This window comes from Leopardus geoffroyi, chromosome A1, assembly GCF_018350155.1.
Source record: "Leopardus geoffroyi isolate Oge1 chromosome A1, O.geoffroyi_Oge1_pat1.0, whole genome shotgun sequence".
NCBI classification, from domain to species: Eukaryota; Metazoa; Chordata; class Mammalia; order Carnivora; family Felidae; genus Leopardus; species Leopardus geoffroyi.
The window spans coordinates 225,497,177-225,510,707 of record NC_059326.1 but is presented as its reverse complement, the minus strand read 5'-3'; the positions used below and the strand labels follow the sequence as shown (position 1 = coordinate 225,510,707).

General features: G+C 43.0%; 1 protein-coding gene across 3 annotated transcripts in view; it reads left to right on the top strand.

Annotated features, from left to right (window-relative positions):
• BASP1 (brain abundant membrane attached signal protein 1) overlaps positions 1–13,531 on the top strand; it is a 56,009-nt gene that overhangs the window by 22,578 nt on the left and 19,900 nt on the right. Inside the window, exon 1 of one of the 3 annotated variants that reach the window (XM_045441514.1) lies at positions 6,931–7,051. The exons of the other annotated variants lie outside the window; for them this stretch is intronic. The gene's annotated coding sequence lies outside the window, so the exon portion shown is untranslated. Of the gene's footprint in view, positions 1–6,930; positions 7,052–13,531 lie in introns of those variants that run through there. 3 annotated transcript variants of the gene reach the window in all.

Below are 13,531 nucleotides of genomic sequence, written 5' to 3'. Positions count from 1 at the left end.
AACAGAAGGCCGTATATTTGGTGATAGCTGTTGACCCCACATGCCTCTTGGGATGGGCGTTGGTGTCCCAAAGGGCATGTTCAGACAGCCCAAGCTATCCATCTAAATTATAGCTTCATTTGTCTCCCTTCCAAGGCCTTGCGACGCAAGGCTGATCCTCATTAAGGCCCTGTTAGGATAGCAGATATGTGTGGCATATTTGCATCTTATAATGTCCTTTTACGGTTGCAAATACAAGCTTCAATCAGGGAGACAAAACTGTTTTAGTCTGGGTTCCCCCTGAATCTGTGAATTGGTACTTGTTCAGAATCCGTTTTACTGGTAACCAGAGTGGGCGAGGGGCGGAGAGAGCGGGAGACACGGAATCCGATGCAGGCTCCAGGATCCGAGGCAGGGCTCGAACCCACGACCCGTGAGATCTGACCTGAGCCAAAGTCGGATGCTTAACCAACTGAGCCAGCCAGGCACCCCAGGATTCATTTTTTCAGCGGTTATTTTGCAACATTTTATAATCTCTTTTGATTACAGTATAATAAAATGAAGCCTTTTTTTTTGGTCTATGGAACACAGGAGGTACCATGTGCCAAGCCTTACAAAGACTGACATTCTAAGGTAGAGCAACCTAACGAGGGAGGTACTGTTGTCATCCCATTGTACAAATGATGGAATTTTGACACAGAGAAATAAGTAAGAGATCATGCGGCCAGTGTGACTTTGCCCTTCTTGGTCTATATTCCGTGCTTTTCTAGAAGGAAGGGGTGGTGGGAATGCAAGCTGGTGCAGCCACTGTGGAAAACAGGATGGAGGTGCCTCAAAAAACTAAAACTAGAACCACCCTACAACCCAGCAATTGCACCACTAGGCATTTATCCACGGGATACAGGTGTGCTGTTTCGAAGGGACACATGCACCCCCATGTTTATAGCAACACTATTAACAATAGCCAAAGTATGGAAAGAGCCCAAATGTCCATGGATGGATGAATGGATAAAGAAGATGTGGTATATATATATATATATATATATATATATATATATATATATACACACACAATGGAATATTACTTGGCAATCAAAAAGAATGAAATCTTGCCATTTGCAACTACGTGGATGGAACTGGGAGGGTATGATGCTAAGCGAAATTTGTCAGTCAGAGAAAGACAAAAATCATATGACTTCACTCCTATGAGGACTTTGAGAGACAAAACAGATGAACATAAGGGAAGGGAAACAAAAATGATATAAAACCAGGGAGGGGGACAAAACAGAAGAGACTCTTAAATATGGAGAACAAACTGAGGGTTGCTGGAGGGGTTGGGGGAGGGGGGGATGGGCTAAATGGGTGAGGGGCACTAAGGAATCTGCTCCTGAAATCGTTGTTGCACTAGATGCTAACTAATTTGGCTGTAAATTTTAAAAAATAAAAAATAAAATAAAAAGTTACAGAGAAGGAGGGAGGCAAACCCTAAGAGACTCCTAAGGACTGAGAACAAACTAAGTAAGGGCAGATGGGGGTGAGGGAGAGGGGAAAGTGAGTGTGGGCAGGGAGGAGGGCACTTGTTGGGATGAGCCCTGGTGTGGTATGGAGGCCAATTTGACAATAAATTATATTTTAAATAACTAAAAAAAAAGAAAAAAGAAGGAAGGGGTGGTCTTTTCCATCATTCCCTTCCCTGTCTTATCTAGATCTTCATTTCCTTAGAGCGTTTTTGACAAATTGTAATTATTTTGCTTGTGACTCTGTAACTCTTAACTATCTCCCTTATTGGCTTATGGCAGCTTTGTGCTACCAGCCCCCAGGCGTTCTGTGCCTGGCTCTGTTTCCAGCGTCCTGCACCTTGTATCTCTTCAAGGAATATTCATCTACTGCCAACCGAAAACCAAGCAGTAGAGCTCTTGCCAAAGCGCTCATCAGGCACCTCTTCTCCAGTGCAGTATGTGCTGGGGACGATGTGAAATCAGCTAGAGTTCGTTCTTTGCAAATAGATATTGACACCATAAACTGTAAAAACAGGGTTCAAGATTTCTAATTGATATTTTAGGTTCTCAAATAGTAGAATATCGCTTCCTATTCTGTGGGAATCTACATGTTAAATATTGCCAATATATGCCTTCTTGATAAGAATATGTACATTACTGGGGCGCCTGGGTGGCTCAGTCAGTTAAGCGTCCAACTTCGGCTCAGGTCATGATCTCACAGCTTGTGGGTTCGAGCCCCGTGTCAGGCTCTGTGCTGCCAGCTCGGAGCCTGGAGCCTGCTTGCGGTTCTGTGTCTCCCTCTCTTTCTGCCCCTCCCCGACTCACACTCTGTCTCTCTGTCTCTCTGTCTCTCTCTTTCTCTCAAAAATAAATCAACATTAAAAAAGATTGAGAATATGTACATTACACATTCCCAGGATCTGCAGGACAGAATAATTAGGTGAAAGGTTGGTCCATCATCGTGTGTGTGTGTGTGTGTGTGTGTGTGTTTAACTAGTAATTTAATTCGTGATAATATATAATTGGATTTATGCTTATGAGTCATCTGCTTTAACTTCAGACCGCATTTGGTAGAGTTGTCGCTACTGTTTGCTTTGTGTGTATAGGTGAAAATTGTACTGAGCTTTCAATGTGAATAAAATGTAAGAGTGTCATCATGTTGGGAGAACACATTCTCGCTTGGGAGTACATTATCCACGAGTACCTGGGGACCTGTGTTGTAGTTAGTAACTCTTGCCACGCGGGGGTCTGACATCGAATCCTGGGACTTGCCTCTTCAACCCCTATTTTAGGGAGGTGGGAAGTCAAGGTAGAAGGACTCCGAGTTACCCACACAGACACTACGATCGAATGCACCGTCAGATCCTAAAGTGAGATTTTAACCTAAGTACAGCTTAGGGGAAATACGTCATTGAATATATTTTTGCGCCGAAGTACATTGAAGGTACCTTAATTACAGTTTTTTCAAACATACTTAAGTGCCAATGTTGAAATAAGACATTTTCCCCTGTGGTGGCTATCAGATACATTTTGTTAAGTGTTTTTCACATTTAATATTTAAAAAATGCTAAAGTTATTTTACAGTTAAACTTTAGTTTTCAAAACATTGTGTTTTGCTGTCACTTTGAAGATAAAGTGTCTTTTGTCATTGTTGATGCTATTTCTTCTCCCTGGAGTTTTTCCATTAATACCCGTCTGGCCTCCCTATTCTATTCTCATTGTTAAGAGACATTGCATAAGTGCTACATCTAAATGCTAGATATATGATGTTTTGTGTATACATCTATACAAATCTATAAATACCACTTTGCCTCTATGAGTAATTCCATTGTTTTGGTAAACATTCTCACCTCAGCAATTTAATGTATGAAATTCTGAGATTAATGATAAAAAACTGTAATTTTATAGGCTTTTAGAAATTACTAGGCACTGCACAGAAAGTTACATCACTTTTTTCTTTTTCTTTCTCTCTCTAGGTAGAGAATCCTCTCAGTCTTTACTATTAGAAAAAACACAGAGGAAACTTGCTGGGGTGGGAAAGACAAAAATGAAGAAAAGGGTGAGGGAAGGAAAAAAAGGAGAGAAATTAATTGTGTCGGGTAGCTCAGCCAGCATCAGGATGGATTATTTGGAAGCGGCAGGATTCAGAGTGATGGGCGTATGATGCCCAAGCTTGTGTATTTGCTTTCGTAGAGTCGAAACGTAAAACTGGGAAGTGTAGTGAATTAGGATAGGTTGAATTGTATCAGTGAAATGTGTGGATAGAGAAATAAATGTCAGGAAGAGTCTAAAAAAGGAAGGGGATACAGGTTTTCTAAAATCTTTCTAGAATTCTTGGAGAGGGCTTCATAGTAGAGTCCCATTGTACTCAAAGGTGTTTGGAGAGGGTCTTTCAGCCAGAAATGATGGCCACAACTTGTCCCAGCTTTGAGAATTGGCTTCAACTCTTCAGAGGACGTTCTCCATTGTGTTGACAAGAATAGAGCCCTCCCCATAAAAGACCTTTGGGAAGCTGGAAATTCTAGGTCACAGGGGCCACGACAACCCTGAAAACTTGGTTGAAAACTGAGCCCCCGTGATGGCAGTAGGGGGCCCGTGAGAAAGAGGGGCCTCATTCCCCAATTGGCCATTTCCCCAATTTGCTTTACAAACCCTTCCATGAGAGATCTTTTTCAAGATTGCATTCTTGCTCCCTCTGGATCTCTGGAGATCTGAACTCTGGCTGTGACCGTTGAGGAGAAGCACCTAATCTTCTATCAGTCATCTTGTATCACCTTATGAAAGTCATTTCAGTGAGTGTTGGGTTCTTCCTCGGATTAAGGTTCTGAACATGAATCTGAGAGGCTTTGACCCAGAGCCCCTCGGACTGAATAGAGTCCATTGGCACTCTAAAAGACGGGGATCCTGACTTCGTACATATGGCTGAGTGATGATAATGTTTTTATTCGGTGCAGAGGATTAAAAAACCTAAATGTTACCGTGTCTTCAAGTCAATGATGGAAGAAGTCCGTTGAATACCGGACTGCCCACTGGATGTGTGTTCCATATACTTTGGTTTGTCAGTTGTAACTCTTATCTGGAGTGTTCCTTCTTCAAAGGGTACCTGTGGTTGGGAATCAACTTTGATGTGGCCTCTAAAGTTCCCGGCCCAGCACTTAAGCTGGCCTTTGGTGGAATAACTCCTCAGCCAATTTTAAGAAATTGTATTTCTTTCCGTATAAGACAGCGGCAGGAACGGAGTATGTGAGAATGGCTGTCTAAATCCTCTGGCATGTCATATGTCCCAGATTTAACTTAAAAGAATTGGTAGACTTTGTGTGAAAAGAATCAAGGGATAAATGTGCTGCAGAGGATTTGGAAAATATTTAGCATTTTTGTGGTCTCTTTAACAGTGCCCCACTGTTTCCTGGGGCAAGGGCATTAGTGATCAGAGAAATTGTGAATCTCTGCATCTGGGCCACCGTGGAGCTTTCTTAGGCATGGGCTGGCTAGTACCCCGGGGTCATGGGTCTGCCTGTGTCTTGTTCTCAGTTGCTTGTGATTATTTCTGTTCAAACCGATCTGAGATATTCCAGACCTGGGGGAGTGAACGGATGGTTTCATGCTGGTTGATATTCTGGTAAATATGGGGCGCCTGGCTGGCTCAGTCAGTAGAGCACATGAGTCTTGATCTTGGGGTCATGAGTTTAAGCGCCACCTTGGATGTTGAACTCACTAAAAATAAATAAAAATAATATTCTGGTAAATATCTTTTAGATGGTTGTGTGCAGTCCTAGGGCTAGAATTGTCACCTCAGCTATAAACGCAACAGTCTCTCTGAGACACACACAAATTTAGCCACTGTTTGTGAACTCGTGGGATGAAAAGACCATGTTCGGATCTCATGTTTGTTACCTGGAGACAATGACCGATAATTGTGCCTACGAGAGCAGCCTCTGTTGTGAACTGAATCCGTTGAAGTGAAAACAATGATGCCATATTTTATTTACCTATTTCTTTTGAGAGAGAGTGTGTGTGCAAGTGGGGATGGAGGGAATGCAGAGAGAGAGAGAGAGAGAGGTAAAATCCCAGGCAGGGTCCACACTCAGTGCAGAGCCCAACTGGGGGCTCGATCTCATGACTGTGAGGTCATGACCTAAGCCAAAATCAAGAGTTGGATGCCCAACCGCCTGAATCACCCAGGCACCCCAGCCATACCATACTTAAATTAAAAGCTTATTATTATTATTATTATTATTATTATTATTATTATTTTATCATGTGCTGTTGCTGTGTGTGATAAGGCGACAAAGCGTTGAACTTCCAGTGCATCTGTGGCATTAATTCTATAGTGGTCTCCTGTGGTGTGAATCTACATGGGGGGAAGGGTCACGTAAGTGGAATCGTTAAACAGTATCTGCTCCGGAGGCAGTTGAATGTTACCGTGGGATATGGTGGTGTTCGTGTGATCGTTACCGCACGGCCAGTGCGATGTTTATTCTCTGGCTGAACATTCTCGTTGCGTACACTTGAGGATGAATAAAACCAAGCTGAGACGTTGACCAAGCTCTGTCACTGAGGTGTCCTTTCAAACTCAGAAGGAAGGAGGCAATGTGTTTTCCACGGTGGGACGTGAGCTACTCCCAGCCCATAGTACGGCACGGCTTCCTACAACGAGTGTGTCAACACCCTCCCATCTTGATAAAAATACACGCCGCGTTGCAATTGTGCTTTTTTTATAGCTTTCAAAGTGCTTTTATGTACGGTGTTAGGGCTCCTCGATTACCTTTTTTTTCTAATCACACACCACCATTGCACAAGTCCCAGCATCTCTTAATTACGGAGGGCCTATATACCACATCGTATGAAACTTTAAACATGTTCACACCTCAAATTAAATACGCTTTGCATTAACTATAAATCTGTGTGTGTCGATCTGTGGAGGCTTGACGGTGTAACTATTACTGTGAACATTTGTCTTTGCCTGTTCAGGCAGCCCTAACAAAATACCCTAGAGTGAGTGGCTTAAACACTAAATATTAATTTCACTCAGCTTTGACGCTGGGGAAGTCCAGGATCAAGGTACCAACAGATGGGGTGTCTGGTGAGAGCCCTCTTCCTGGTTGGTAGGGGACTGTGTTCTTACCATCGTCTCCCACGGTGGGGGGGGGACCTCTCTGGGGCCTGTTGGCAAAAAACACTGATTCCCTTCATCAAGGCTTCCCCCGCATGACCCACACCCACATACCTCACAAAGGCCCTGCCCCTGCATGCCGTCACACTGAGGGTTCGGTTCCAACATAGGAATTTGGTGGGGCGCATCAGCATTCGGTCTATAGCAATAGTTACGTACTTATTCGTTAAACTCTCTCTTTTGAATTTCGGAGGCTTTATTTTTTTTTTTCCTTGAGATCTCAACCTTGCAGACTTTACAGGGCCTTTGAGAGCTGACACCTTTGTCCCACGTCCGCAGGGCCTGTCCTCGTCGCTGGCCTTGCATTGCCTCACCTCCTGGTGGGTGGGTCTGACCTGGGTGAGGCACGGCGGCGTCCCTCTGGCAAAGCCTGGTTTTTCAGCCGGAAGCAAATCCAAAGGTAAGAAGCTCCTCCCTGACCGTGTGCCTGGCCGCAGGTCGGAGTTTTAATCTCCTTGGGTTGCCATGTTGGGGGTCTTTTGCATGGTTGCTCCCCCCTGAGCTGCGGCACTGGCCAAAGTCTAGATAGATGTGATTAATCGGCCTGGAATTTGAAAAGCCAAATTCAGTCACTAGATCCATGAGACCTTTTCAGTCCTGTTCGGTCAGTGGTAAGGCAGTTGCCAGCATTTTCTTTTGTGTTTCTTTCTTTCTTTTGAGAATGAGAGTTGGAGGGGAGGACCAGAGAGGGAATCCTAAGCAGGCTCTGAGCTGGGAGCCAGATGAGCTGGGAGTCAGATGTGGGCTCAATCCCACAACCGTGAGATCACGACCTGAGCCCAAATCAAGAGTCCAGACGCTTAACTGACTGAGCCACCCAGGTGCCCCACCTCCCCATCCCCCACCAGCATTTTTTTTAACCCCTACTTAAAAATCACTTGACACACAGCTGCTTCACCTTTTTAAACCTTCAGTGTAGACTTTCTCATGTTTTCTATAAATGGCTCTTTTTTTCCCCCATAACATTTCTGCCTCTTTGCCGGCTTTGTGCCTTCCTATTTCCTTAATTTTTCTGAAACCCACAACTTGAGCTCTCTCTCTCTCTTTTTTTTTTCTTTTTGGACCATCCCTAAGGCTTCTCATTTGCGTGTGTTTTTTTAGGGTTCTCTTTTACTTAGTGCTAAGACCCTTGCTGGTGTGCTTTGGTCCATCCATACTAAAACACACCAATTTCCATGTGATGGTTTTTGTTCCACTTGACTATAAAAAGTCACTTTGTTCTGTATAGAAACTTTGTATTTTATAGGAGATGTATTTTTGATTCACTTGTCTGTTTTTAGCTGCACTGACTTTACAGTAAGTATTAAGAATCAACCTAATTTTTGTTACTATTTATTTTTCACAGTGAATTCATTGAGCAGGCTTGCTATTTTCGGGTGATTCCAGACTCTGACCACTAATTGTTAAGAAATGTATGTGTTTAAGAGATGGTCATGGGGAGGAGGGAGTCTTATGAATAATTTATTGCCAAATGTGTTGAGATATTTTTAACCTGAATTTTTGGCACTTAAGGAGTGGGTTTGAGAAATTTACTCTTAGAATTAGATTTTTTTTTTTTTTTTTGCATAGATAGAACAGAAAATTTAAAATTATAATGGCTTAAATGAGAGAGAAGTTTAATTTTCTTTTACATAAAATTCCAACGATGGGCTCCAGGGCTGATGTGGTAGTTCGGTGGTGTTTTCAAGATACCAGGGTCCTGTCTTTCAGCTTCCATTCTCAGTGTTGATTCCTGCCCTCGTGGTTCAAAATGGCGGCTGGAATGCCAAGCTCTCTTTCTTCAGAAGCACGTACAACACTTTAGATCATATTTTGTTTGCCAGCACTTGGTAGAGGAGTTAAACTTATTTCACACAGGAGAAGGACACAAGTAATTGGATACCAGAGCGGTTGTGATAGTGGTCGTGTGCGTTGGTCCACAAAACCCCCATATTTCTGCCGTGGCAGTGGGGGGTGGGGGGTGGTTTTAGTCTCTTGGATGGGAACACAGAAAAGGAGTCGATTCAGGTAGGTGGGAAAGGTGGTAAGGAGCTCACTTGGGGAAATCTTGAGTTTGAAGTACTCAAGGGATGTCCGTGTTGGGTCAGTGGTATACCACAGCGTGCTCGAGTCTGTAGCTCAGGAAATAATAGTCGGTAAGCTGTAGTCACTAGACAAAGGAACCTTAGCATTCCAGAAGGCTCTTGAGACTGTGCATGCAGGTGAATCTCTCAGGAAAAGCAAGACAGCTGAGTTGACGAGGACCAAAGGTGATGCCTCCGTGAACATTTGAAGGAAGTCACGGACAGAAGAGAGAAACTTAGGTTGAGGCTTAACGGTGAGAAAGACAGGTGTGTGGGAAATTAGAGGGAAGCAATAGGTGTGTTTTTATTTTAGCTTCATTTTTACCGTTGGACTGTTGTTTGATATAATGGACGCATCACAAAGATGAACATTTTAACTTCAGAAAAGGCTAGGTGTGATATAATCTGAAGGGCACACAAGACTATGCCGCCAGCTCAAGGAAAGCACTGAGATCCCTGTTGTCTCAATTCATCATTCAAAGATCCTCTGAATAAATCTTTTCTCACATCAAGGTGTTATTATCCCCATTTTATGCTTATGGAAAGCAGGCTCGCCGAGGTTCGGCAGTTCACTCCATGCCATGGGGCAGAAAGGGATTAGATCCCTGGCTTGGAAACCAAGTGCATTTATTGGTTCTGCCCTGGATTTTGTGCCTCAGTACCATGACTCCTGAGAAGTTGACTTGTCAGGAGATTTTGACTTGGTAAGAGCTGTGCTCTTGCTAACAACCCAAGTCCCTTTGCTCTCAAAGAATTTAAAAAAAAAAAAAAAATTTTTTTAATTTCTGAAAAATTAAAAACAAAATTTAAAAATTAAAAAAAAAAAAAAAAAAAAAGGACTACCTTGTTCGCACTGGCTAAATATGTTCATCTGAGACTAGATTAGACCGGAATCTGCCAACTTTTCCTCAAGGGACCAGAGAGCAAACATTTTAGGCTCTGCCGGCCGTGTGATTTCTGTCACCACTACTCAAGTCTGCTTTTGCAGCCTGAGAACAGAGGGGGTGCGACAATGAATGGGCATGGCTGTGTTTGTTTGTTTTTTGTTTTGAAAATAGCCATTTATGTATACATATATATAACTTTATTCTATATAACTTTATAGTTTGTCTTAATGTTATCCATGCGAAGTAGCTCATTGGCATTTTTAAAATGAACGAACAAAAATAACCAAACAAAAAACCGCCGGATGCGGCCGCCAGATGACGATATACCATCTTTATTTTGAAAATTAGAAGACTTTGGCCCTTCAAGACTAAGCGACTAGTCAGAAGTCCCTAACCCGTCCAGCATGGCGATAGCATGAGCATTAAAGGATCCTCTTTAGATCTGACACCATCGGCTTCCAACACCTTATTTCCTACTCTTCTTTTTGTCATGTGTGAGAAATGGAAGGTCTCTTTATTTTTATCTTTCTTTCTTTAATATAATTTATTGCCAAATTGACTTCTATACAACACCCAGTGCTCATCCCAACAATTTTCTCTAACATTAGAACAATGTGTTCTAATGAAACTTTATTTGAAAAAGCAAGGGGGTGGCCCCGTTTGCTGGCCCCTGCTCTAGAAGAAAGGTGAATTTTAGAATTTCTCCTTTTTTTTTTTTTTTTTTAACGTTTATTTACTTTTGAGACAGAGAGAGACAGAGCATGAACGGGGGAGGGGCAGAGAGAGAGGGAGACACAGAATCGGAAACAGGCTCCAGGCTCTGAGCTGTCAGCACAGAGCCCGATGCAGGGCTCGAACTCACGAGCCGTGAGATCATGACCTGAGCCGAAGTCGGACGCTTAACCGACCGAGCCACCCAGGCGCCCCTAGAATTTCCGCTTTTAAGCCCGCAGGTAAAATCATCTGACAAAATTGTGAAAGTAGTGAATTATTCCCCTTTGTTTCCAGACCTCAAAAAATACGTAGCTGATTTTGTTCTTAAACTTGACCTTATCTCTAGAACGATCTTTTCTAAGTGTGATGACCGTTCTGAGAGGACAAATGAAAAGGGTGAAATTGGAGTCCCCGTTTTGTTCTCTATTTTATTTTCCTGTGTGTAGTCTTGATGGGATTCTGAGTTACCAAGGTCCTTCCAAGTGTCTCAACGTCATCTGTCACTTCCACGTCAACCCCGAAGTCACAGAGGACCTTGACCACCAAACAGACTTCTGAGTTGCTCTGATCACCATCAGGGTGTATCCTGATACACTGGAATCTGTGGATGAGAGGAGTTGTGGGTCCTCACACTGTTGGCAGATTTGCATGCATTTTACTCCCGGGCGGTAAGAAGACCGCCTCAAGGAGTCTTCAAGGAACAGAAAAATCCTTCAACTTAGTTGCTTCATCTAGTGTTTTTTTCTTCGTATAATGCCGACGTACACAGCTATCATGGAAAAGCTTTGTAAGGTGGAATTGGCTTGTTGGTAGTTTTACAATCTGTTCAAATCTGTATTTGTCCTGCAGTGGAGAGTTTTTAGTAATTTCAACTAGATGATTTTAAGGGCAATCTCTTCTAGAAGAACACACCAAGAGGACTTTAGTATTTTGTGTGCAAATAAGTGCCGATTATGACCAGTGAGCGTAATTAATTTGTAGGAGAGTCATAAGCAGATTCTCTGTTCTTTCTAGCTGTTGGTTCTCATTGATTTGTAAGAGACAGAGCAAATGTTTGCTAAAATAATTGTAATTCACCTTTTGTGTGTTCCTTTTCATCGCAGGCATTGCACGGTTCAGGATACACCTTGAGCACCGGCACGCTCATTGCCTTTGAGTGCTATTATGTATCTGTTTGACCTCTGGCTCTCTTCATGACTTATAGGAAAGAAAATATTTTCTCCTTGTGCGAAAGTTCTCCTAAAGTTGAGGTGACTGGAGGAGCGGAAGGGTTGGGTTTGGGGAATCCCGAGAGTCCGCTGTAATCACACATCACAGTCAAGTTCCGCTAATTCTAAATAAAGAGTCCGTTGTGCCTGCCATAGAGGATGGTCTGGATCTCAGCATAGTCTACTTTTCAGAGCTACATTACAAGTGGAATAAATCTGTGTGAATCAGTTAAATGAAGTAGTTTGATAAAAACATTCAATTCAATGGGCGTTCATTGCCATGAATCTTCAGTGAATAGTGAAGAGCTCAGTGACAGTTTTGAAGAACTACAATTATTTCTCGAGTTTCATTTGAACAAGAATTGCAAATCCCACATCCGAGTTGTCACAGAGTGTGAGTCACGTGATCCAGAATCATGACTTTCTCCTATATGGCGTGCCTGGTACTGATTCCTAAGACATTTTAGGCTTAAATTAGATGAGAGTTCCAATATAAAAGTGGACAGGATAAAGCTTAACACACCATCTATGCCGGATGTCTTTGTTTCATATATGCCACGTTGACTGGTCCATCAGTTGACATTAAAAAAAAGTAACGGTGTTCTGACAGCTGGCCTTTATTTTAATGGGTGCCCCCTCTTTTATGGGTGGTCTTAGGAAATTTTAATTCACTCTCTTCCAACTGACTGACGGCATAGCTTTGATTTTTTTTTTTTTTTTTAAGTTGTACATGGTAATTTATTCTAACCTGCAGTGCTCCTACTTACATGTTTATTTATTTGGACCCATTGCTCCAAACACGTCGGTAATTCTGGACACGAAAATTTTTTCTCTCTTGGTATTTACCAAATTAGTGTCTTAGACGTCTCATGTTTTAGAGACGAACTGGCTCAGTCCCTTTGTTTTACAGAAAAATGTTGCAGGTCCAGAGATGTGAGGGACAAGTGTCCGGTCACCAGGGCTAGGGGAAGCCATCCTAACAAAGATTCTCTTTCCCTTTGATTCAACTGAATCAATTTTTGGTCTCACGTTCTTGACATAGTAAACTAATCTGCCCACTTAATACTATCGTAAGTCTGCTGGGATTTTCTCCATTGAAACCGACTCGTGAGTCAGAGGTGAATATTCCCTTCCCAGCGTTTCTTCTGTATTCTCCTTATACCTAACAGTCACCTGGAACCTGGTGACTGTTATCGTGGCGGTGCAAGGCTGCTCTGTGTTTTCTAATCCCTCACCCCACGCCCATGCCTAGTGTCAGTCAGGAAATGTGACTTCTAACCCGCTGCTCTCCGTGTTACAAGTTCAGAAGTTGTGGGGCTGCAAGGTTGGTGACAGGAAGGAGTAGTGGAACTCTCAGAATCTTGACCGAGGCTGAGTTTTGCCAGCTTGTGAAATCGGGTCGATTTTTGTCACGTTAAATACGTCTTCTCTATCATCCCCACCTTCTGTTTGAAGTGGACAATATGTGTGCCTTTGACTTTCTCATTAAGACAGTACCCCTCTCCTCAAACACGTCTGTCAAAACTAAAGATCGCTTAAGACTCACACCGCCAATGGGCCAATGGTGCATTCTGTTTAGCACCGTCCTCCAGACCAGAGTAGGCTTATAGACGGGGAACTCCAGACACCCACATAGGAGATTTGGGTTGAGTGTAGATAGGATCCTTGGTCTGTTCATCAGAAAGAATTTGTGTCAGACTGAGTGAATCATCAGTTGTCTGATAGCAGCCTGACTTCCCACCCGCCCTGTTCTGCATCTCAGATGGTGCACCAGAACTTTGAAAGACACCCCTAGGAGAGCCTAGAAAGCCTCATTAGGAAAGATGTGGGCCACTGACTATGTATTTTCTCCTCTAACTCTTGCCAAATAATTGACTTTTTATCGTAGTATACTTGTTAAAATTGCCTAAGCCACACTGTCAGAATCCAGCTCCCCCCCCCGCCCCCCCCCCCCGAGCTACTATTTATCTGCTTGCTACCTTTGACCAATTGACAAGGTGTAATCTTC